We start from the raw sequence: 24,409 nt of genomic DNA on the forward strand, positions 1-24,409 counted from the left end.
ACCCGGGAGGTGGTAGAAGACCTTCCTGGCAGAGGAAACAGCCTGTGCAAAGGCACAGAGGCCAGAGCAGGTGCTGCGGGGTCTGGCTGGTAGCGCAGGCTGAGCCCAGGGAAGGAACCAGACCAGCAGGGGTAGGGGGCAGGTCTTGTGGTCTGGTTAAGGAGCATGGATGCTGGCTTGAAAGCAGAGGGAGAGTGTTGAGGGGCTCAGTCCTCTCACACTCTGATGCATTAGAAAAGGCTTCATCTGACTCCATGGGGATGACAGGTCGGAGGTGGGGGGAGGAGGGGGCAGGCTGATGGCAGCATCATGATGTCTTGCACTGTTGAGTACCTGAAAGATTTTTTGTTGTTGTTGCTTTTAACGGAACCTGTGAAATCCAGGATGTACATATGTGGGTGCGTGCCTGAGAAAGTCGGGTTTCTAAAGATGACGGGGCTGTGCTTGGAGCCATCCATTGGTTCTGACTTGCTCAGGTCCCCTTATCACTGGAGGTGACTTTGTCCAGCAAGTGTGGCTGCTGCCAGTAGCCTGGGTCTGGAGCCGAGATAACTGCTTCCCTGGAGGCTTAGTCCATGACCCCAGCTTCCCTCTCCAGGTTCCGACCCCGAATCAGCCCGTTGTAAAAGGATGTTGATTTGTGACTCTCAGTACCCCCGCTCCCGCCTGCCATGTTCCCCTCCTCACCCCAGTGCTGACTCTGTGCTGAGTGCCAGCGCCCTGAAAAAGCAGTGACTTAGAAAGTGCCGTGTGATGGAAAGATAAACATGGTTGCTCCAGTAAACCACAGAACCCAGAAGTTAGTCCAGTCTTGTATTTATGTATTTATAAATGTATTTATGATTTATACATAAATACATCACCAAGTATTTATGATTTTGTTGGTGTTGATTGATAAATAGGCAAAAGGGTAGATTGTGTGGCCTTGATCTTGCCTTGGGGGAATGCTGTGGTCTTTGTTAAGAACTGTGTGAGTCAAAAGTCAGATGCTGTCCCAAAATCCCAGCCTTCACGGATTAAGAAGGTCAGAGTCAGGAGCCTCCTGAAGGTCATGCAAGTCCAAGTCCTCATTTCTCGGATAGGAAATAAAGCAAAACCATTTCTCTGCTCAATACTTCCAACACCAAATGTGTGGGTTTGCCACACCAAGCAATTTTCCAGTTCTCTATGGGCAACATGTGAGTGTCCTTACAGTCAATTCAATTCTGACATTAACTTCCCAGGGTTAGTGAAGACCTTTTGAGTTAAGGGCTCAGTCCCACAAGATTGCTTCCCCCCACTCCCACTTCAGATGCTAATCACAAATAGTGGGTCCCAGGTTACCTACTTCTGACTTGGCTACAAATGGGGGTTCCTACCCTCCCCAACTTCAGGGTTGATGATTTTCTGGGAGTTCACAGAACTCGGGACTTTTACTTACATTTGCTGGTTTATAGGGCTTCCCTGGTAGCTCAGATGGTAAGGAATCTGCCTCCAATGCAAGAGACCTGAGTTTGATCTCTGGTTCAGGAAAATCCCTTGGAGAAGGAAGTGGCAACCCACTCCACTGTTCTTCCCTGGAAATCCCATGGACAGAGAAGCCTGGTGTGCTACAGTCCATGGGATTGCAAACAGTTGGACACGACTGAACAGCAACAACGTGTGGTGTGCAGGATCTTAGTTCCCTGGCCAGGGATTGAACCCATGCCTCCTGCAGTGGAAGCCTGGAGTCTGAACCTCTGTACCTCCAGGGAAGTCTCTCTGTGGGTTTTCTTTTTTTTTTTTTTTTCACAAAAGCCTTTTCAGATTATAATTCACATCCTATACAATTCATTCATTTAAACTGTACAGTTCAGTGGTTTTTAGTATATTCTCGGAGTTGTACAGCCATCGCAGTTTGACAACATTTTCATCGCTCCAAAAATGAACCCCTTGACGTTCCCCCTGTGCCATCGCTTCCTACACCCCCAGCCCCTGGCAGCCACTAGTCTGCTTTCCCTCTCTCTGGATTTTGCCTCTTCTGGACATTCCGTATAAATGGAGACCGACAGCCTGCAGCCCTTTGTGCCAGGCCGCCTTCACCCAGCACGCCACCTTCACCCAGCACGCCGTCTTCAAGTTGATTCATGTTGTAGTCTGTGTCGGCGCTTCATTCCTTTTCGTGGCTGAACCTCGTGTGTCATTGACGACATTTTGTTCTCCTCTCGTCGATTGAGTGCATTTTTAAAGAGTGACATTTTTTCCATCTCAAACACAGCTCTGAGCTACTGAGAGGGTCAGGGGGCAGTTGCAGAGGATGCCAGCAGCAGGAAAGGCAGCTTCCAAGAGGGGCTCCCAGGAGTGGGGTGAGGACGTTCTTTCTCTGAGAGGCCCCTTGAGTGGGAGAAGGGAGAGTTGTGAGGGGGCCGGAGGGAGAGGGTCCATTCGGGGTTTCCTGCCAGTCTTTCTTTTCTCTTTCTATGAGACGGACAGATGAGGAGAGCACAAGGCCTCGGCAGACAAGAGGCCTTGTTCCAAGGCTGGAATCCTGAGCTGCATGTGTCCCAAGGCTCCACCTTGAGATTCACCTCTAAGGCCTCTAGGAGCCTCAAAGCAGATCCAAAGGGACTCAGATGACAGACAGCCTGACTGAGTCCAACCCAGGGATTAGAAGAGGGCAGTTACACATTAGTTTAATCTTGCTCTAATGGTCTCGTCTTCTCAAACAGAGTGACTAGTAATCCTGTTTACAGTGCGTGTGGCACTGCCTTCTGGGGCACAGAATCTTCTATTCAAAGGAATCGCACTTCTCAGCTCTCCAGGGGCCACACCTGAGCCTCCCCTGGTTCTTGGGGGAGGACGGAGGCTGCAGTCAGAGTCTCAGGGAAGATTCTGAAGCCTCCAGGGACTTCCCTGGTGGTCCAGTGGTTCAGACTTTGAGCACTCAATACATGGGGCCTGGGTCTGATCCCTGGTCAGGAAACTAGACCTCACATGCTGCAACCAAGAGTTCACATGCCACAACTAAAGATCCTGCATGCCGCAACTAAGACCTGGCACAGCCATATAAATAAATGCAAAAAAAAACTTTTTAAAAAAGATTCTGCAGCCTTCACGTGAGGCCTCACCCACCCCAGCCTGTCAGTGTGGAACACTGGCTGAGGGGTCTGTCTGCTGAGCTGTCTGACTTGCAAGGACCCCTCAAGTTCCAGAACCAAACAGGAGGGCTAGGAGGCAGAGAGAAACAGCTCCTGCGCTGACTGGCTCTGGAAGTCAGGCGTCCACAGGAGGCTTTGTCCGATTTATTTAATATGAGCCCTGGCATCAGTCCTGCAAGGCGGGGGTGATGAAAGAGGACTCATCGGGGTAGGAGGGCCTCCCAGCTTGCAAGTAGACTGAGGCGGCTCTTACTCTCCAAGGTGCCATCTTCTTTTGGCGATGGGGTGGCCCAGAGACGAGAGCTGATCTTCATAGGAACTGCAGGCCGGTTATAGACGGGGTCTCCAGCACAGTGTGGGGAGGTGGCTTTCTGGGTTTGACAGCCGGGCTCTCGTAGGCTCTGGATGGTGGGAGGAAGGTATCTGAATCAGAGAGTGGCTGGCCAGGGCGTTACAATGTCAGCGTCTTAAAAACCATCAGCCAAGCTGACCCTTACGCGTTTTGCATTTGGGTCTTAGACACACAGTTATGCTGTCTTCTGTCTCCCCCACCCCTGGCCCACCCCCAGCCACCCTCCCCACCCCCATCCCCACCACACAGTAAAGAAGCACTAGTATCAGGAACCACTGACCTATCATGGAGAAGTTAGATGGATGGATTTAATAACTCCTCTTCCCACCCCCACTCCCCACCACCACCGCCAGTGGCTTCCCTGGTGGCTCAGACAGTAAAGAATCTGCCTGCAATGCTGGAGGCCCAGGTTTGATCCCTAGGTCAGGAAAATTCCCCTGGAGAAGGGAATAGCAACCCGCTCCAGTATTCTTCCCTGGAGAATTCCATGGGCAGAGGAACCTGGGGGGCTACAGACCATGAGGTCACAAGGAGACGGACAAGACTGAGCCACTAACACTGTCATTTTCACTCCCCAACCCCCCGTCTGTGGTGGTGGGAACGAAGCAGGAGAACATTGATCAGCCTCTCTCGGGTTTTACTGGAAGACAGAGGGCAGCTCTTGTAGCTGGGAGTGTGGGAGCAGCCGTAATGTGCCCCACAAGGCTGCCACAAGCAACCTGGGGGCTTCTGAAAGCCTGTCTCCTAAGGAAGAGGCTGCAGGATGTTGATCCTGCTGTGAGGCCAGGCACCTGGGAGAGAGGAAGCACTCCTTGCTATTTCTGCAAGGTCAGCGGGGGCCTGCCAGTGAGCGGGTGGCCGCGTGAGCAGCCTAACTCCTCTGCTTACCCTGGGTGCTCCAGCCACATCCTCACTACCTAGCTTCCAGCTTGTCCTTGGCTCCGAGGAAGCAGGCAGCTGGGCCTGCAGGAACCTCACGGTGTAATGTTCATGAAATTAATGAGCATGCTGCTGAACGTGAACCGCTGCTGATGTTTAGTGGGTGTGTGCCCTGGACCAGGCCCTGTACTGGATACTCCTCTCATGGTATCTTATCTCAGTTTTGCCATACTCCCAGTGTCAGCGCTGATATGAACCTTATTCTTACAGATGAGGAAATGCCAAGAGATGAGGTAACTTGGCTGGGCATTGCTGGCCTGGCTTTTGACTCCTTCTGGAGGCCTATCTGCCCAGTTTGTGGTCACTGGGAGCTAGATGGGCAGGACAGAGTGCCGGCTGGGTCTGTAACTCCTGGTGGGACTTGAAGCAATTACCTTCTTGGAGCTTCCTTTTGTACATCTGTAAAATGGAGATAGAAATGCCTGTAAAGTGGAGATAGAAAAGAATCTGCGTGCGAGGCAGATTCTTAACCACTGCGTCACCAGGGGAGTCCCTGAACGAGTTGTTTTGTTGAGAGTGAGGTATAGATGTTCCGCATCTTTTCTGAGTATGGGAGGAAAATTCGTGTTTTCTTTTTCTCCTCCAAGGAAAATTCGTGTTTTCTCGTCATCTTCCTCTTCCCTCAGCCCAGCTTTGCAGACCACCCGAGACGAAGACCTGTTCCCATTTTGGGGGGGATCAGTCTTCAAAGAGTCAGTCCTGGAACCCAGAAGGGAGCCGGAGGCAGCAGAATGGTCTCCCCAGGAGAGGGTTCTGGGCTGGCAGTGAGTGAGAAGGCCCCCTTGGGAAGCAGGCAGGGCGGGCGGGAGGCCATTGGAAGAAGGCAGGGAGGGTAAGGCTAGGCAGCCAGGCCAGGCACAGTCCATCTCCTCTGACGGTGCCCATCTAGCTGGTGGGAAGAGGCACTTACAGCCTCTGCCAGGGATGTCGTTGTTGGCACCCCGACAGACTGATGTCCCCTGGCCAGTTGCAAGAGTGCATTTGGGACCAACAGCTTGATCTCTAGTGCCTAGCGGGGTTGGAGTTTTACAACTTTGAACTTCTCCAGATTTGCATAAAGGGACCATAGATGTCCCCTAAACAGTGCCTCACTAAGTGCTTGTGGCTGCCATGTCCTGAAGGACCTGTCCCTTCCCTTCTCATTCTCCATAAAAAGCAAGATGACTTTATGTGGTTCATGGTGAGAGAACTCCGTGTTCCACTTAGTTTGATCTGCTCGGTAGGTGCTAGGGGTCTTGTTGAATCTATCTGTGCTTTTGTTTATTGATTTATTTATTCTTATTGAAGTATAGTTGATTTACAGTATTATATTAGATTCATAGTGAGTCAGTATTTTTGTAGACTGTACTCCATTATCTGTTATTACAAGATAATGGCTTATACATGCTTTTAAAGAGCTTTGGTGTGCATCTTTCATTGTTTAGTTATCCATAATTCATTCATTCAATGGAGCTTTTTAAAAAAGTTTTTTAAAAACTTTTTATAGAAGTGTAACAACACTACGAAAAGCGTATAGACATTAGGTGTCCTGCTGATAACTCTATACAGACTGACCATACAGATTGATCAACAGGACGTCAGCTGTCCCCAGAAACTCCCCGACTTCCACCAACCATCCTCAAGTCTGAAACCATAGACAGGGAAATTCCCTGGCGGTCCAGTGTTTGGACTTGGTGCTTTCACTGCAGGGGCCTGGTCAGGAAACTAAGATCCCCAAAGCCTTGCAGTGTGGCCAAAAAATAAATCCAACAGAGTTTTGGGACACCACTCAGGTACCAGCCATTGTTCTAAGCACTAGAAATCCATCAGTGAACCAGATGAAATCCCTTCCTAACAAACAGGCCATACTAAATGCCAGGATGGAAAATGAGCAAGGGATTAGAATAGAGAGAGAGGAGGAGGTGGTAGGGGGGTTGAGACAGCGTGATCAGAGAGGACCTCCCTTTTAAAACCTAAACAAACTTGGAAAGCCAGTCCTGTAATATCTGAGAAAGAGGGAACAGTAGGTGCAAAGGCCCTGAGGCAGAGGTGTGCTCGGCAAGTCTGAGGAGTGTAAGAGGAAGGTGGTAGGAGGTGGCAGAGTCAGGGGTGTGATCTTGGAGGACTTGTAGGTCATGATAAAGACTTTGGACTTGGGACTTCCCTAGCCATCCAGTGATTAAGGCTCTGTACTTCCACTGCAGGGGGTGTGGGTTCAATCCCTGGTTGGGGAGCTAAGATCCTGCATGCCTCTCAGAACAGCAAAGAAAAAGTCCTAAGTGTGAGAGGAGCTGGGGAGGGTGTTGAGGTACAGGCATGACATATTCCTATTTGCATTTACATTTTAAAATGCTCACTTTGGCTGCCCTGTGGAGTAGAAGCAGGGAGACCAGTTAGAAATTCTGTATTGCAGTAGCTTAAGAGTTGTTAATGAAGATGGAAGGTATCACAGGGCAGTGGTGCCTAACCTTTTTGGCACCAGGCACCAGTTTTGTGGAAGACAGTTTTTCCATGGACCAGGGCAGGGTTGGGGGGAATGGTTGCAGGATGATTCGAGTGCATTACATTTATTGTGTCCTTTATTTCTATTAGTGTTACACTGTGATATATAATGAAATAATTATACAACTCACCATAATACAGAATCAGTGGGAGCCCTGAGCTTGTTTTCCTGTAACTAGAGCGGTTATAAATACAAATGAAGCTTAGCCCGCCACTCACCTCCTGCTGTGTGGCCTGGTTCCTAACAGGCCATGGACCCTTACTGGTCTGTGTCCCCGGGGTTGGGGACCCCTGGCATAAAGGGAAGTGAATCACCTTCAAGAATGAGTTGGAAGCCTCTTGCCCTTCGGCCGGGCACATAGAACCACCCGCCAGCGTGTAGGGCCCTCTGGGTCTGGCTGCTGAGAAGGTTAGGGCTTTCAGGGATCCCCTGGGTCTCTGAGCTGCTGGGGAGGCATCACAAGGTGGAGCTGAGTGCTGAGCTGTTCCTTCCCTCTCCCTGCCCAGCCCAGGTGCTGAGGGAGTTAATTGCACATGGGGGTGCTGATCCGTGCAGATGAGCTGAGCGGAACGAAGTACGATGATCTTGGGCCTGGCCCTGGAGACCTTTGAGAGGAACCAGGCGGGTCCCGCTGAGCTGTGGGCTTCCCCAAGGGGCCTGTTCTGAGATCTTTCCCTCCAACTTCTGGAAACTCACGTAGCCCGGATGTCAGAGCTGCGGAAGCTGTCTGGGTCTCTGCCTTTGCTTTTTTGGACTCCCCCTCCCTTGCTTCCTTCTCTCCTTCCTCCCTCCCTTTCTCCATTCACACTTCTCTCAAGATATACTATGATGGACCTAGAGATGATCATACTAAGTGAACTAAGTCGGAGGAGAAAGATGAATACCACATGATATGGCTTATATGCGGAATCTAAAACAGTGTTGATATGATTGAACTTATTTACAAAACAGAAACAGATTTAGAGAAGAAAGCTGTCGTTACCAGGGTGGAAGGGTTGGGGAGAGGGAAAGTTAGGGAGTTTGAGATTGACATGTGCACACTGCTATATTTTAAATGATAACCAATAAGGACCTACTGTAAGAAAAAAAAAAATGTTAAATAAAAAAAAGAGGCACTATGGATCAGTGAGGACCAGCTCAGGCAGGCCCTGGGGCCACATGACCAGGGTTTGACTTTGGCTCCAGACCTGAAGCAAGTAAGTGACTAACCTGTCTGTGCTCCAGTTACCTCATCTGCAAAATGGGGACAAAATGATTCAATCAGTTAAATCGAATACACTGCACAGTAAGCCTACAGGCGCCATCCTCTGCCTTCCAGGTCACTGACCCCCGGCTAGCCTGGGTAGTGATTAGCCGTGTGTGTCGTTATTTGAGTTTTCTGGGATCATTCCCCCTGGGCCCTGTTTGAAGGAACGTGCCTGCATGTTTGGGAGTTTATAATTGGAATCGTTACCATTTGTTGACCTTTGGCCACATCCCAGCCCTATACCAACCCTCACATACATCATCTCACATTGCCCTCAAAGAAGTCTATTTTCATCTCCATTTCCCCATTTTTTTTCCTGAACTTTTTATTTTATATTGAGGTATGGCCAGTGAACAATGTTGTGATAGTTTCAGGTGGACAGCAAAGGGACTCAGCCACACATACATGTATCCACTCTCCCCCAACCCCATCCCATGCAGGCTGCCACATCACATGGAGCAGAGTGCCCTGTGCTGTACAGGAGGTCCTTGCTGGCTATCCATTTTAAATATAGCAGTGTGTGCATGTCCATCCCAAACTCTCTAAGTATCCTTCCTCCCTTCCCTGACCCCGCCCAGCAGTCATAAATTCGTTTTCTAAGTCCATCCCTATTTTTTTTTTTTTAATTTTCGGCCGCACCATGCAGCATGTGGAATCTTAGTTCCCCCCACCAGGGATTGAACCTGTGCCCCCTGCGTTGGCAGCATGGAATCTTAACCGCTAGACCACCAGGGACGTTCCCATCCCCTTTATAAAAAAAGAAAACTGAGGCTTAGAGGGATGAAGGAACTTGCCAAGCCCTCTGGCTGGTGGTGCTGGGGCCAGGATCTGACAGCCCTCCCATGAGCTGTTTCTCTCCTGCCAGGGACAGTGTGTTGGTGCCAGCCCACCATGGATGCTGAGGGCTGTTGGGTTCCCATTCTTGCTCAAGGCCAGCCTGCCTGGTCCCTGCAACCTTCCCTGCATCTGGCTACAGGATGGTCCAGAGAGGACCTCTCTGTAGAAACCTATGTAAGCTTAGGAATCAAGTCATGTATATCTGGGGAAATGCATTCCTGGCAGAGGGCACAGCATGTCCAAAGGCCCTGGGGCATCTTTCAGAGAGGGTATCTCCTGGCTCTTCTTAGCCTCTGCCTACATTCTGGCCTCTGATAGGCCATCAGGGACACAGAATCCTGTCTCAGTGACGCTGGCTGACACAAGGAGCCTTTCTCTGAAGGTCCCTGGCATTTCTACATGACTGGAGGGGCCTGTGAGCTCCCCGGCTATACTTCAGGAATTGAGGTCTGTCTAGCAGCAGGCCACAGAGGGTGCCGACTTGGTCACTGTGGAGTTGTTAGGCCCTCCTGTATTTTTTTTTTTAATTTATTAAAAAAAATTTTTATTTGTCTGTGTCGGGTCTTAGTTGCGGCATGCAGGATGTAGTAGTTCATTGACCAGAGATTGAACGTGGACCCCCTGCATTGAGAGTACGGAATAGCCCCTGGGCCACCATGGAAGTCCCCCTTCCTGTGTCTTCAAATAGCATTTTGGAGAGTGGGCTTTTGTTTTACCACAATGAAAAGATACAAAAAGGAAAAAAACAAGTCCACTCTCTCTGGTGGCTCAGACAGTAAAGAATCTGCCTGCAATGCGGGAGACCTGTGTTCAATCCCTGGGTTGGGAAGGTCCCCTGGAGAAGGGAATGACTGCCCACTTGGAGTATTCTTGCCTGGAGAATTCCATGGACAGAGGTGCCTGGCAGGCTACAGTCCATGGGGTCGCAAAGAGTCAGATATGACTGAGTGACTAACCACAAAATACACATAAGATTGACCACTTTATCCATTTTTAAGTTCAGCGGCATTAATTACGCTCAAGTTGTTGGGTCACCATCAATAGCACCATCTCCAGAGCTCTTTTCTTTCCCCAAAGAGAAACTCTGTCCCCATTAAACACTTAACTCCCCCCCCCCCAACCCCCCGCCCCGACCACCATACTCACCTTTCCACCTTCGGTCTCTAAGGATCTGCTGACTCTAAGCACCTCGTATGAGTGGAATCATACAGTATTTGTCCTGTGGTGTCTGCCTTCTTTCCCTTAGCACAGAGCTTCCAAGGTTCACCGCTGCTGTTGGGGGGAGGGAGGTGAACTTTTTAGAAATATATGTGATGCTTGCGGGCCTGTGTCCCAGGAGCTGCAGAGCAACAAGAGGAAAAGAGGCCCAGGTCCCAGGTCAAGTGACCCATGCCATCCTTACACCTGAAGGCTGGGGCTCCTTAGCTCCTGGCTTCACCTGTTTGCATTTCTCTAGTAGTCATGTGTGGATGTGAGAATTTGACTATAAAGAAGGCTAAGCACCGAAGAATTAATACTTTTGAACTGTGGTGCTGGAGAATACTCTTCAGAGTCCCTTGGACTGCAAGGAGATCAAACCAGTCAGTCCTAAAGGAAATCAACCCTGAATATTCACTAGGAATGACTGTTGCTGAAACTGAAGCTCCAATACTTTGGCCACTTGATGTGAAGAGCTGACTCACTGGATAAAACCCCAATGCTGGGAAAGATTGAAGGCAAAGGGAGAAGGGGTGCAGCAGAGGATGAGATAGTTAGATAGCATCATCAACTCAATTAACATGAGTTTGAGCAAACTCTGGGAGATAGTGGAGGACAGAGGAGCCTGGCGTGCTGCAGTCCATGGGGTAGCAAAGAGTCGAACACAATTTAGGGACTGAACAACAACAAATGGGCACATCTTGAAATCAAGACCCTCAACCCACATTTAGTCCTCTGTGGGCCTCGTGTTTAGGTGCTACTCATCTGAGCTCATTTTTCCCATCTGTGAAATGGATCTCACGCACTGATTCTCAGATTGTCCTTGGCCCGAATGAGCTGGCTTCCCATGGCCGACCTGGGAGCTGACCCTTGTGTGCCAGGCCGACTGGGAGCAGGTGGAGGAGGAGTGCCTTTTAGACTATGACTGTTTTATTTATTAAAAATTAATGAAGGGACTTTGATGTATCAGGGCTTAAGAGGAGCTGACAGGTCACATGGTCTCCAAAAGCACAGGGCTGGTAATCTATTTAAAAAAAAAAAAAACATTTTCTTCTTCTTCTTTTTAATTTAATGGAGGAAATCATTAGCTGGGAAATTGGTCGAGCTGATTTATTCCTGTTTTGGGGAGGGGGAGTGGAAGAGCAAATCTGCTCTAATTGCCGTTTGTTATAGAAATATGTCAGCAAAATATTCCCATTAGCCAGGCCTGGTGGGAGATAGGGCCTCCAGCTTCCTTCTCTTCAAAGCCTGCTCCTGGCAGGAGAAGGGGTCTCTTTCTGGACCCAGGTGGGCGGCCACGCTGTCAGCGGCGAACATCTCCTTAAAGGTCCCGGCAGACTTGCCCTGGCTCCCCCGGTGTGTGTGCTTGGGTGGTGGTGGGGGGCCCCTGCTGTCTTCGACCCCCAGGGCTCTCACACTCAAGCCCCAGTTCCCAGGGATGCAGGTCTGGGACCCCCATCTGGGAAAGAAGACTACGTGCCTCCTGGGCTTCATTTGGTTCCAAGGGAGGCAACTTCAGTTGACCCTAAAAATAACCAAACATGCAAACAGCTTCAACAGGCAAATGTTTTTCATATCCGTGAGCCAAATAATTTAAAGGTACAGCTGTTTTCCCACTGTTTTCTCAGTCTGTTTTCCTGGTGCAGGGAGGGGCTCTCTGGAGTGATCGGGGCTCTTTTGGGGTGACTGTCTTCCACCCCCATGGGTTGAGGTCTGGCTGGGTGCTGAGCCTTGCCATGGGCCCCTGGCCACTGCCCAAGAGGTGGACATCTCCCACCCAAGCCTGGCAAGGGCTAAGGTCCCCACATCCCTCGGAGCCAGCCGGCCTGGCTGGAGTGCTGGTGACCCTTCAGGCTCGCTGCACGTGCAGAGAGGTCCTCCTTATACATGAATTTGATTGTGTGAGCTTGTCTGGCCCCGAAACAGGAGTAAAATGAGTTCTCAGAGAGGAGGCTGTAAGAAGCCAGGCAGGATGTGGAGAAGGTGGAAGACAAGGGACCACTGAGGTGTGAACCGTGCTCCGAGCAGGGGCTGGGTCCATAGCGAACTCCAGGTCACCCGAAGCCCATGTGTGCAGCCTCCCCGCTGTGTATTCCAGGCCCTCACTCACTCTGTCCCTCCTCCCTACCCTCAAGGCCAGTGTGAGGCTCCAGGACACATCGCCACATCCACAGCTGGGCATCTGTCTGTCCCTGTCATAATCCTCCCATAGGTGCACCACGGCTAGGGGGAAAGCCCGCCATCAAATAGGCAGTTTTGTGCGTGCTGAGTGTGGTCACCCCTTGGAACAGTGGCCCTGGGACTCCAGGGCAGGGGTCTAGAGCCATGGGGCGGGGCTATCATCAAGGGAGTTGGTTCACGATGTGGGGAGGGGCAGACCCAGCCCTGTAGTGTAGGGTACTACAGAGTCTTCATTCATTCACTCAGGCGCTCATTCATTCATCCCAAAAATGTGTTCACTGCCTGCTGGGTGCCGTGGGGAGATAGCAGTGAGTACAACCCAATCCAAATCTTTGCCCCTGGAGCCTCTACTCTAGTGGGCATATCTATCAAGTCCTTTCAGTCGTGTCCAGCTCTTTGCGACACCAAGGACTGTAGCCCACCGGGCTCTTCTGTCCATGGGGATTCTCCAGGCAGGAATACTGGAGTGGTTGGCCAAGCCCTCCTCCAAGGGATCTTCCCACCCCAGGGATTGAACCCCCATCTCTTGCATCTCCTGCATTGGCAAATGGGTTCTTTACTACTCGTGCCACATTCCAGTGGGAAAGACAGTTTTTTTAAAAAAAGAACGTGTCACATCATGGATGAACCCAAAACGTGTTACTCTGAGTAAAATAAAGGAAAGAAAGAAAGGGAAGTTGGTCAGCTGTGTCCGACTCTTTGCGACCCCATGGGCTGTAGCCTACCAGGCTCCTCCGTCCATGTAATTTTCCAGGCAAGAGTACTGGAGTGGGTTGCCATTTCCTTCTCCAGAGGATCTTCCTGACCCAGGGATTGAATCTGGGTGTCCCACATTGCAGGCAGACACTTTACCATCTGAGCCACCAGGGAAGCGGAGTAAAATAAGCCAGATACAAAAGGATAGCGACTGTATGACTCCACTGCTGTGGCGTGCCTAAAGCAATCAAAGTAGAATGGTGGGTGCCGGGGCTCCGGGGGGCCGGGAACCAGGAGTTGGTGTTCAGTGGGGACAGAGTTTCAGTTTTACAAGATGAAGAAGTTCTGGAGATGGATGGGGTTGATGGTCGCACCACAGTATGAAGGTACTTAATGCCACGGAACTGTACATTTGAAAATGATTGAGACGGTAAGCTTGATGTTGTGTGTATTTTACTACAGTTTTTAAAATAACAGAAGAAGAAAGGAAAGTACATAGTATTTTAGATAAGTATCAAAGCTATGAAGTAAAGGGGAAAGTCAAGGGAGTGCTGGCATTGGAGTGAAGTTTGAAATAAAGTGGAAGGACTTCCCTGGCAGTCTAGCAGTTAAGACTCCACAATCCAGTGCAAGGGGTGTGGGTTCAATCCCTGGTCGGGGAACTAAGATCCCACATGAGGCTCGGCATGGCAAAGAAAGAAAGAAGGGTGGTCAAGGAAAGCCTCAGTGAGGAGGGGCCCAGAGCAGAGGCTGCAGGGGGAGGGGCTCTGGGCAGATGGTCCGAGGGACAGATTCTCTGAGGCGGGTAGAGCAGGGCCTCCAGATGTTCACTGTGAGTGGGGTGAGGCCAGGTCACTTTGGGGCACAGGTTTGTAGGAGATCCCTCTGGCAGTCCTGTTAAGAGAAGCAGGGGGCATGTGGGAGCCTAAGAGGAGGTTTTTCAGGGTGAAGGGGGAGCCGCCCAGGGCCCCCAGTCCTCAGCAGCAGTCTCTAGGTGACCCGTACCTGTTGGTGGGCTCACAGCACACGTGGAGTTATGGTTATTTATGGTTATGTTTAAATTTTACTGGAGTCCCCACTGCCACCCCCCAGACATCACTTCTCCCCAACTTGGGCAGATAGGGGCTGGTGGGGTTGGTGCGGGGGAAACAGGAGTGGGATGGTGGCTTGGCCAGGCTTTGGTTCCCATTGTTCTGGCTTTGAAGCCACACAGCTGTCCCCTGGGCCCTTGATCTGCCCTGGTGTGGGGTGGAGTGCTGGGGGTCCCCTCCTACCCTGGCCCATCTCAGAGTCTCCTGCCTCTCAGGAGGCCCATGAAGGCCAGACTGGGGGGAGTCGGGGGCCTGGACTTCAGCCCCAATGCCTCCCTCCCTATACCCCCACCTTGCCTTGTGTTCCTGCAGCCGCGCGTCTGGGTTTCAGCATCTGCAGAGTGAGAAGGTCGAACTGAAATCTGATCTGGACTCTAGTCCAGCCCTGGTGCCAGAGCACAAGCCTGTGAGAACGTGGGAAGGTGTCCCTGAAAAGCCAAGATAGCCCAGGCAGAGATCACGGACCCCCTGTCCATCCCCACAGGGATCCCTGCTGCTACTTTAGGAGTGCTGAGAGGGTCTGTTTCAATCCTCCAACTCCTCCCTGGACATTCCAGGGATGACCTCAGGAGTTGCTGGGGGAAACGGCAGGAGATGGGGTTCTAGAATAGGGGTGTGGGGCCGGGGGGGCAGGAGGAGAGGTCAGCGGTTCAGGGCCCTACATCATCATGGAGTCCGCTGTGCCCACTCCCCAGCTGACGCCTGTTGTGTTCCCCGAGAGCCCGACTGCCCACCTTCTGTCCTTTTAGAGGGAGCGTGGGGGGCCAGGCTGCAAACAGAGGTTCGCTCCACTGCCCAGACACCGTGGGGTAAGTAGGGAGGGGAAGGGATAGAGGAAAAGACAGGAGCTGTGTGCAGGGCCTGTGTTCCCAGCCTGTTAAGACCTTAGAGCTGCTCTGTCCAGAGCAATCATCAGTAGCCCCATGTGACTTCTTAATTTAAATTTAATTTTTAAAAGCATTATTTATTTGGCTGCACCAGATCTTTCATTGTGGCATGTGGGATCTATTTCCTGGACCAGGGATTGAACCCAGGCTGCCTGCATTGGGATCTCAGCATCTTAGCCACTAAACCCCCAGGGAAGTCCCTTCATTTCAAGTTTAAATTAAAGTAAAATATAATTAAAAATTCCATTGTCCAGTCACACTGTTCACCTTCCAGGGGCTCAGTAGCCCCTGGGCTAGTGGTAGCTCAGGCATAGAACACGTCCGTCATCCCAGAAAGTTCCATGAAACAACACCAGTCTCATCTCCAGAGTACCCCCTCAAGGTGGAGACTATTTGCCCCCATTTTACAGATGGAGAGGCTGAGGCTCAGAGAAAGGAAAATGACTCACTAGTCAGGCAGCCAGTGAGTGTAAGAGAGCACTCGAACCTGGGGGCATTGGGTAGATGTGGGCATGGTGTGCACATGGGTCCTGTTGCCCAGAGGGCCGCTTCCTGGGACAGAGGTGACCCAAATCCACTAGCTGGCCACACACGTGTCTGGCACCCCTGCCTCAGGGCCTGGTGGAGCTCCCTGACTCAGGCTCCATTACCCAGTGGGGAGCAATGCTTTAATGAAAAGGCTGAGCAAGGATTGACATTTCCATTTGGGGCCTCCTTTTGAGACCAAATCCCATAGAAGAGGCTTCAGGAAACATCACTGGGTTCTGAAAAACTCATTCTAAAAGTGAGAGAACCATAGCCAATGGCTGGAAGCAACGCACATATCCAATGACTCCGATACTGTGATTCAGCCGTAAAGAGGAGTGAAACACTGACACACGCTACCAAGTGGACGAACCTCGAGAACCCGATCCCGATGCAGAGTGAAAGAGGCCACATGAAGGGCCATGGCGTGTACGAGCCCGTTGATCTGAAGTGTCCAGAGCAGGTGAACTCACAGAAACCGGGAGCAGACTGGTGGTTGCTGGGAGCTGGGCGGGGCTTGGGGGGGGTGGGCAGGCGGGGAGTCAGTGCCTATCATGATGAGACTGTGGGTGGTCAAAATGTTCTGGAATGAGAGGGGATTGTGGCAGTCCATGCCTCTGACCTGTGGGCTTTGAAACAGTAAGAATGGGACTTCCCTGGTGGTTCAGGGGCGATGGGGCTTTTCTGGTGACTCAGCGGTAAAGAACCAGCCTGCAATGCGGAAGATGAGGGTTCAGTCCCTGGGTCGGGAAGAAGGAAATGTCAACCCACTCCAGTATTCTTGCCTGGAGAATCCCATGGACAGAGGAACCCAGTGGGCTACAGTCCATGGGGTCTCAAAGAGTCAGAACAGTTTAGCAAGTAAGCCACCACCACCACGAGCAGCTAGGACTTCTCCTTCCAGTGGAGGGGTTGCTAAGGTCTTGCATGCCTCTCAGCCAAAAAACCCCAAAACCACAAAACAGAAGTGATATTATAACAAATTCAATAAAGGCTTTAAAAAATGGTCCACATTTTAAAAAAGTCTTTTAAAAAATGGTAAATTTTATGGGTGTTTTGCCACATTAAACACAAGAGAGAGGAAATGGTAGAATCTCAATGGTGCACGTATGTAGTGTTCAATAGGAAGTGTGTTCAACTTTGCTGTGTGTGTGAACGTTTTCATAATAAAGCATGAGGGGGAGACTAGAAGAAAATGGTGGAGAGCAAAGGTTTCCCAGATCGCGGCCTTCAGAGACCGGAACCCAGCCAGGGCCACCCTCAGGCCTGTGTGCGTCAGGGGGTGCAAGGCCTCTGCCGGTGCCTTCAGTCTCTCCAGGGCCTCAGTCCTGGCCGTGGGCAGCAAGGGGAGGTGGGATGTGTGGGGGCTGTGCCCGGCATGCTTCCGTTCCCCCCAAGGGCACAACGTTCCTAAGCTGGTATCTACGCACCTTCCCCGGCCCCTGCTGTCTTGGTATCGAACTGCCCTGGAGTTCCAGTTGGGAGGATGGTGGGGTTGTGTCCGCTTGTGGTGAGGAGTGGAGGCCCAGAGATGGGCCTGGATGTGCCCCTGTCATGTCATCTCCAAGAGGGAGGCTGAGACCCCAGCCCAGGCCTCCCGGTGCTCTCTCTGTCCCCATTTCTCCAGTGTGGTGTGAGTGTGGGGCCAGCAGCAAAGGCCAGAGCTGGGGCTGGGGTCGTGGACTGGACTAGCAGCGGGGCCGGCAGGGGCCAGTGGCAGCAGCCCAGCGCAGGAGAGGCAGGGAGGCAGAGCCTGCGAGGGCTGTCCACCCCGGAGAGGCATCCACCCAGGAGGATTGTCCACCCTGGAGAGGCATCCACCCAGGAGGATTGTCCACCCCGGAGAGGCATCCACCCAGGAGGATTGTCCACCCCGGAGAGGCATCCACCCAGGAGGATTGTCCACCTGGAGGGTCATCCACCCTGGAAGGTCGTCCACCTGGGAGGGCTGTCTACATGGGAGGGTCATCCACCCGGCACCCCAGAGTGCCTTCATCTTTCCTGCACTTCCTGCAAAAGAGGCTCTGGGTGTCGAGGTCCTCCCTTAGTTGAATGTCCCCTCATCCCACCTGAGGTTGGAAAATATGGCTGAAACTCATGGAGAAATGCACCTTAAGGTCTGGCAATGCTGATTTTTAGAGACAAGGAGACAGGTGGAGGTCAGAAATGCCTCCTCCAACACCAGAGCCCCAGGTGGTACCCAGGGCGTCGGGAGGGGCTCTAGGCCCCTCAGTCCCCAGGGAGTTTAGCCAGGCAGGTGGCCGGGCATGAGATGAGGGGCGCAGCTCATCTCGGGGTGATGGAGCGCAGTGAAGCAGGCAAGGAAGCCCTGAGCTTTCTGTCCACTCACCCCTGTCTCCTCCCAGCGGGCAGAGAGCTGCTGTCTGCCCTACTGAGTCGGGCCAGTTCCCTTCCCAGCCTGGCCGCCTCAGCCCAGAAGGCCTGGTTCGGGGGAGGCCGCACCAGAAGTGTGGGGATTGGCTCCAAGCTGACGCCTTCCCTCCGGCATAAGGTTCCTCCGCCCGCCTCGGGCTCTGCCAGCGGCTCCCCTTTCTCCATGGCAACTTAGCTCAGTGGTCCCAGTGGAGGAGAGAGAATCAATTCTTCCTCTTCCCTCCCTCTCTCTCCTCTCTCCCCACCCCTTCCTCTTGGCCTCCCTTCCTCCTCCGTCCCCGCCAGGCTCACGGCGCTTCCATCCATCGGTCCATCCCTCCATCCGTCCCTGGTCCCTGAGGCGCCCTGCCGTCTCCAGGCATGGGTTGCCGGCAGGGCTGTGTGCCGGGGGTGGCTCCCTGAGGCCGTCAGCATGGGGAGCTCAGGGATCCTCCGCAGACATGGGAGACCGTGGGACCAGCCCCCGGCCAGCTCCTATGGCATGTGGCTTCCAGCTCTGACACTTTGTCTCCCCTCTTCCCGGTCCTTACATTTTCTTCCTGAAAGGTAATGTTCTGCTAAAACTGTCAGAGCCTGGGGATGGGTTTATTAGCAAGGCAGGCTCTGTCCTGGTCACGTGGGCTGCTTGTTTTCCCTGGAGTCGCTGGGGTGGAGGGGGAGAGGGAGGGAGAGGCATGGCCCGACTCGGAGCTGGAGGGCACACAGCAGAGTTTGGGCGCATGTGGGGTCTTTCCTCCAGGGTGGCTCTAAGCGGCCCACTCCCACTCCTGGTGCTTGGGTCTGTGGCTGTCTCTTGCTCTTCCATTTTTCAGCCTCATCACTACACAGCATAAACAGTCTGCTTTCCTGGACTGTGGTCTGACCACACGAGGAGGGAGAGGGAATTTGGGGGCATGCACGTGCACCCCAGATGGGACAGGGCTCCCAAGTGGTGATGGCTTGGTACAGATTTCTCTATCTAATCCTTTCTCACCTGGAAACGGAGTTTGGTGGGGGAAATGTTACGTCCCCGTAACCAAGCATTTCCCAGAAGATGGTGTAGTCAGGCTGATCTGGGCAGAGGGAGGGTCCTAGCTGTCTGGCTGTCCCGGGCAGTACCACTGTGTGTCTGGGACAGCCCCTCAGTAGAGTGTGGCTCAGACAGAATCCTAAGACCGCTGCCCAGCGGGTTGAGGTTTTCCGTTGTGTCTACCCTATTTCCAGCCATGGCATTCAGGACAGCTTCTCATAGCTCTCCAGAAAGGAATCGGGGAGATTACTCCATCCGCCGCCCGTCCCAGGGGTGGTCTTGGGATCCGTGCCCCTCTGGTTACCTCTGCCTCCTGGCAGTGGATGATGGAAAAAAACAACCCCTCGCTGTCAAGGAGAACATCTCTGTTGATGGAAAGTGAGGCCCGAAGAAAACAGATTTAACACTCAGTTCTTAGAAGCCACGGGTTTGAATGGTGCTTAAGAGGAAGCCCTGTATGATCTTTAAATAGAAAGTGAATGCCAGTGACTCAGAGGGAGGCTTGAAAGTTTGGTGCAGGTATCAGAGGAAATAATAGTCAGCCGTGATCGTGGTCCCCACCTTGGGGGCTGAGGTGGCAGGGCGCCTAGACACTCAGGTATGTGTTCAGAGTCAGGCGGTTCCTTGGATTATGTGCTTGGATTATGTGCATTATCTCTGGTGGACTGCGTTCAAAAACAGACAGCCCAAGGCAGGGCTCCCCCACCCCCCACCCCAGGCTGGGTCTGTGGTCGGGTCTCTTTAAACTGTGTTTGCTCCCGAAGCCCCGTTTCGCTAAAGCCGCCTTAACCTCTGAGTCCTCCGTGTTTCCCTTTGATAATCAGATCGGTTCCTGTGGGGCAGGATGAGAGGAAGGCTTTTGTGCCTGCGGCGTCTGTGCTGTGTCTTGCTTTCCCTTTGCTGCGAGGCTGGCGTCTGTCTGTCACCGAGCCCCTGCCGGCATCTGGGCGCTGTGCAGGCTTCTTAATGACATTAGCCGCGTCTGGATTCTGGTCGGTTTGCTGTAAATTCTGATGGCTTTACGAGTCGTGAGATGGGGTGGGGAGGCCGTGTGCTGGTTGGGTTGGGTTGGGTTTGCTGGAGAACGGAAAATCTGATGTGACACGGGAAAGGTCAGCCCCGTGAGTGGCGGCACCCCATTCTCAGCTCAGGTCCCAGAACCCACGGGAGGTTGCGGCCGCTGGGGTTACTTGGCCTCCCCTCAAGGAGGGGTGTCTTTCACGGGCGTCCAGGGTTGGGGGGCAATGCTTGGGCGATCCACGTTTGTGTTTAATCAGCACGCCAGCAAGTCGGAAGGATGGCAGAGCAGGGCTGGCTTGCGGGGCGGGGGATGGGGGGGGTGGTGTGGGGCGGGAGGGAAGCACGGCTCCGCCAACCCGCCGGCTTTCATCCAGAGTGAATCCTGAGTGCTCTGTGCCAGCCTCCCCCCTCCCTCTCCTGTCCTCCAGCACAAGGAGCCAACCTCCTCTCTCCGAGCAACCTCACAAACCGGTGCCTTACTTGAAAGCCTCGTAAAGAGCCGGAGAGGGTGTGAGAGCAGGTCGGAGAGGTGGGAGCCTTTTGGCTGCCGGTGGCTCCAGCCTCCCCAAGTGTGGAAAGCTCACTCCAGGAAAAGTGGAATAGTGGCCGTGTTGGCTGGCTTTCAGGCGGTGAGTGGCTCTCTCTCTTCTTTAATTCGATGGGAGCCCTGGGATGCAGGGGAGGGCTTGGTGGGAAGCCTGGTGGTTCGGACAGACCTCAGGAAGCCCACAGGAAGATCTCTGCGGGGAAAGTTTGGTTTGCCTTGCCCTGTGCGCTGGCGTCCCCCCTACCCAGGCTGTGTCCGGGCAGGACAGGTGGTCCTGGCTCAACATCCAGGGTTCTAGGACTTGGGACCACGACCACCTGAGAGGCTGAGACTAAGAAAATCTTAGTGGTGGCAATTCATCTTTTTACACAAATGGCTTAAGAAATTGTGCAGGAGAACAGAAGCTCGTGAACATTCAACTCTCCCGGTCTGCTTTGCAATGTGCCTGAACATACACACACACACACACACACACACACACATGCAGTCATACACATGCACACTCACACACACACACACACACACCGTTTTCCCTGCTTCCATCAGGGATGCATGTACCAGCTGGCATTCTGCCCTTGATAACATGATCTCCCATAAACAGTTCCCAATATTGATAAGATCACACAGCTGTCCTTTTTGTGCATTGCTTTTTAGCTCCGAGTCTTATGTGAGTGAGACAGACCATTTGTGTCCACTTCTGGAAAGCTCTGCCCTCCTCTCTTACCATTCCTCTTTTCCACGTCGCCCCAGGCTTTGCTATGTTGTTAGGTGTGTTATAGACATTAGTATACTTGTGTCTTCAGTGGAAGCCCCAGGTGCCAGCTTTTCAGATTGGGCTGCTGAGGGTCTCAAGCTGAAAGGAAGAGGGGCTGTCAAAGAGAGAGAGTGCTGTGCTTAAGAGGTGCTGAGCCAGAGGCCGTGCGTGCACGCGTGCGTGCAAGTGTGTGTGTGCCTCCCCACGTTGTTCGTACTTAGGCATCCTCAGCTCTGCTTTCCATCTCTCCCCATTGTCTGGTTCAGCAGACTCTGAGCTGGGATCTTAACACCCACCTCACAGGCGCCTTCACAAATCTCATCTAATATAAAAATTTGCAACCACACTGTAGAAGTGGTTGGTGTTGTCCCATTTTACAGGTGAGAAAACTGAGGCCAGGAAGATCCCCTAGAGTAGGAAATGGCAAGCTGCTCCAGTATTCTTGCCTGAGAAATCCCATGGACAGTGGAGCCTGGCAAGCTATAGTCTATAGGGTCGCAAAGAGTCAGACAGGACTGAGCGACTGAGCAGAAGCATAAACTGAGCATCAGAGCAGTTGAGTAGCCCACCCTATGGCAGAGCCAGAACTCAGCTCTCGGACTCATTCATTCACTCATCAGTTACACACACAGCCTGCTCTGCATGGGGTCCCCTGCCTCTGGGCTTTAGGATGAAGGGAAGATCCAGTCCTTGCTCCCCCAGGGAGGAGGCCCTCCATCCCAGCTGTCTAAGGAGAGAAAAAGAAAGAAGCAGAGGGCAGGCCCTGAAGGAGGAGGTGGTGCAGGGTGGAGTGGGGAGCCCCTTACTCACCCACCGCCCATCACTCCCGCCCTCTGCTCTGTAGAGAATCTTGATTCTCCGGGTGCTGATCTGCTCTCTATTGTGCTGTGGGGGCAGCCTGGCTCACATTCTTGTAAAACTTAAGGTAGGGACTTTCCTGGTGGTCCAGTGGTTAAGACTCCATGCTTCCACTGCAGGGGGCCGTGGGTTTGATTCTTGGTTAGGGAACGAAGATCCTGTGTGCCAGGCCAAATATAAATAAATGAGAGCACATGAAATGTTCTTTGGGAAAAAAGAAAAAGAGTTAAGACATCGTCTTATCATCCAGAAGTCTGCAGAGTGGGTGTGTGTGTTTTATGAGACCTTAGGTGTGGGTGGCTTGGTGTAGAAGGAGGGCCATGTACCCCAGGACACTGTGCCTCAGTTTCCTCATCTGTAACCTGGAGAGAGCACCACCCACTTTATGTACCTCAGCCAGGAGGAGAGGAATGTGAGGGTGTGTGGCAGTGAATCCCAAGAATTGGCATCAGAGGGTTGTTATCATGCATTAGATATCCTGGTATTGTACTATCTGATGGCTCAGAAAAGACTGTAAGCATTTGGAGTATGTAGATATATGCATATAGATACGCAGAGAGAGAGTGCGCCAGTGGTAAAGCAGATGATTTAAACAGTGATTCTGGGTAGAGAGAATCTAAGAGTTCTTATGTTATTTTTGCAACTTTTTGGTAAGTTAGAAATGAAAAAAAAAAAAAAACAGAACAGCGTTTGAGAGCTTTTCTCTAAAACTGGACAGAATAGTGACATAACAGAGGAGGGTTTGTACCTTAAGAAGCCACATGAACAGAGCCAATGGCTGGCCAGCCTGCGGGCGAGAGGGAGCTATGGTCGGGGAGCTTTCAGGTTGTGGCCAGGCCAGACTCTCTCAAGATAGGGCTCTCCTTGGACTGGAGGGCCTCTGAGGTTGGGGACTGGGCAAGGCCTTCCCCGGGGCCTGAGTCTGCTTGCCCCAGGCCTGGATGAAGTTGATGGTTTCTTGACGGGATGCTGGTTTCGTTTGGGTCCAAGCTGCAGCCTCCCTTCCCGCGCTGTCAGCCTTGTGGCCTTCCACTAAACCCCTGGCTCCAGAGAACCCCTTTCAGTAAATCTTGGCATGCTCGCTGGGAGTTCCGGCTCTGCTGCCTGTGAGCCACCCCAACCTCCAAGGTGAGCGTGGTGGTACCCGAGCCAGCACCCCCAGCGAGTTCTGTTCCAGGTTCCCCACCTTGCTGCAAGAGGATCATTTCTCATCAGGTCCTCCTCACCTCTCTGGGAGTCGCAGGGAGGACAGAAGGCAGCACAGAGCGGGAGTGTGGGGCTCATTCTGGGCCATCTCACACCATCAGGTGCCCACTGCCCACTGGGGAAACGCGGAGGTGGAAGCGAGACCGAGCCCCTGTCCTGTCCACTCTCTGCCATCAGCCTAGGCGTGAGACCTGGGAGATCCCCCAGGCCTCTCTGAGCTCAGTTTCCTGGTCTGCACAACAGGGTTAAGGACGGTGCCCTTGGGAGGCGGGAAGGACCAGGGAGGGTATATGCAGAGCCTCACACTCCTGGCCAGCACCTCACTCCGCCTGTCGCCCCGTGCCCTTGTCAGGCACTTCACAGCTTTCGAGGCGTGGACACACCGTTAGCACTGCCTGCGGCTGTGACTGGGCTTTGTCAGGGCCACAGCAGGCTGCGCAGACAAGGAACCAGGAACGGGGAATTCAGAACGCAAGCCAGCTGCCTGGTTTCCTTTGACCACTGGGCCCCTGCGAACTGCATGGCTAAAGTCCTACCTTGGGACTCCAGGTTCCTGGATGGGGAGACTGGGAGGTGGGGGCTGCCCTGGGGAGACAGGAGGAGCAGAAGTCGTTAGCCACATGGACCCGGCATTGAGTCCCGGTTGTGAGGCCTGGCGGAAGTCACTCAGTGCCGCCAGCCTGAGTTGTGTTCTGTGCAGAACAAGGGCGATCCTCGTGCCAGGGGCGCTGGGTGAGAACGGGCCGAGAGAAGGAGCGAGATGATGCCAGTGATTGCGTTATAGGGCTCTCCTCCAGGGCAGGACTCAAGAAAAGGATTAGTTTCAAATAGACACTCTGTACCAAAGGTCATCCGAGGATCGGGGCCAGGTCAGCTGCTGCTTTACATGTTCCCAAATGTTTGGAGAGCCAGTGCTGTGCCATGGCCAGCGGGAGCTTCCATCAGAGGTGTGGTCACTCAGCTGCCTGCGGCTTAGAAGAGGAAGGCCTGGGCCTCGCCAGCCAGCTGAGGGCACAGGGCCCCAGCAGTGTCCCTGGTGGAGAAACCAAGGCACAGGGAGTGTGTCTCATTG

At 52.7% G+C, this 24,409-nt stretch overlaps 1 protein-coding gene across 23 annotated transcripts in view; it reads left to right on the plus strand.

Annotated features, from left to right (window-relative positions):
- Positions 1-24,409, plus strand: part of PITPNM2 (phosphatidylinositol transfer protein membrane associated 2) — a 159,827-nt gene that overhangs the window by 54,139 nt on the left and 81,279 nt on the right. For 2 of the 23 annotated variants that reach the window (XM_061384633.1, XM_061384632.1), the window contains exons 1-2: positions 18,581-19,944; positions 20,401-20,601. The exons of 16 other annotated variants lie outside the window; for them this stretch is intronic. The gene's annotated coding sequence lies outside the window, so the exon portion shown is untranslated. 5 more of the 23 variants (XM_061384635.1, XM_061384637.1, XM_061384640.1 and 2 more) reach the window with 4 other exon arrangements.

The sequence above is a fragment of the Bos javanicus genome, chromosome 17 (genome assembly GCF_032452875.1).
Source record: "Bos javanicus breed banteng chromosome 17, ARS-OSU_banteng_1.0, whole genome shotgun sequence".
NCBI classification, from domain to species: domain Eukaryota; kingdom Metazoa; phylum Chordata; class Mammalia; order Artiodactyla; family Bovidae; genus Bos; species Bos javanicus.